We start from the raw sequence: 571 nt of genomic DNA, 5'->3' as shown, positions 1-571 counted from the left end.
TCCTCACAACTGTATAATAACTACTGCATACAAACAAACACTAGCTCTAAAAATGATGTCATGTTTGTTGGTGTGCCGGCCCCGGGCCTGTCCTGCATGTGTACTGTGGTTTGTCTTGTTACCTTGCAGGTGTAGCGGAGACGATGATGAGATGACTGTGATCACCTGGCCGGTCCTCCCAGACTATTTAACCCCGCCTGCACAGAGACCGGGCGGACCCATTCTCCCGACGGCGCACCAACATGTTTTCTCTGTTTGAGTTTTCCCTTAGTTACTACTAAGCAGAAACTAGTACTACTAGTTACTACTTACTAGTAGTTACTAGTCCTAGTATTTACTAGTAACTACTGACAAGTGACAACATGCACCTCCCATCCTACATTACATCCATCCACCTTCCTTCATCACTGATACTGACAATCACACCTCATCGTGCTGTTGTTTGCATCATTATTTAATAAATGTCACTTTATTATTGTTACGTTGCTGTACATGTCCGTCTTTTGTTGTGGCCTGTGAGCCGGTTGTAACGGGGGGCTTGTTTGCCGTAAGTATTAAACCAAGACCTTGT

The 571-nt window shown here is 44.8% G+C and overlaps 1 protein-coding gene and 1 long non-coding RNA gene across 2 annotated transcripts in view; one reads left to right on the top strand and one right to left on the bottom strand.

Annotated features, from left to right (window-relative positions):
* The window catches only part of ube3d (ubiquitin protein ligase E3D), a 37,312-nt gene that overhangs the window by 26,473 nt on the left and 10,268 nt on the right, over positions 1-571 (bottom strand). The gene's annotated exons all lie outside the window — the stretch shown is intronic.
* The window catches only part of LOC116690682 (uncharacterized), a 20,643-nt gene that overhangs the window by 15,588 nt on the left and 4,484 nt on the right, over positions 1-571 (top strand). The window lies entirely within an intron of this gene.

Source organism: Etheostoma spectabile, chromosome 6 (genome assembly GCF_008692095.1).
Source record: "Etheostoma spectabile isolate EspeVRDwgs_2016 chromosome 6, UIUC_Espe_1.0, whole genome shotgun sequence".
Lineage (NCBI taxonomy): Eukaryota > Metazoa > Chordata > Actinopteri > Perciformes > Percidae > Etheostoma > Etheostoma spectabile.
The sequence above is the reverse complement of the archived record's forward strand: the minus strand, read 5'-3'. Positions and strand labels throughout refer to the sequence as shown.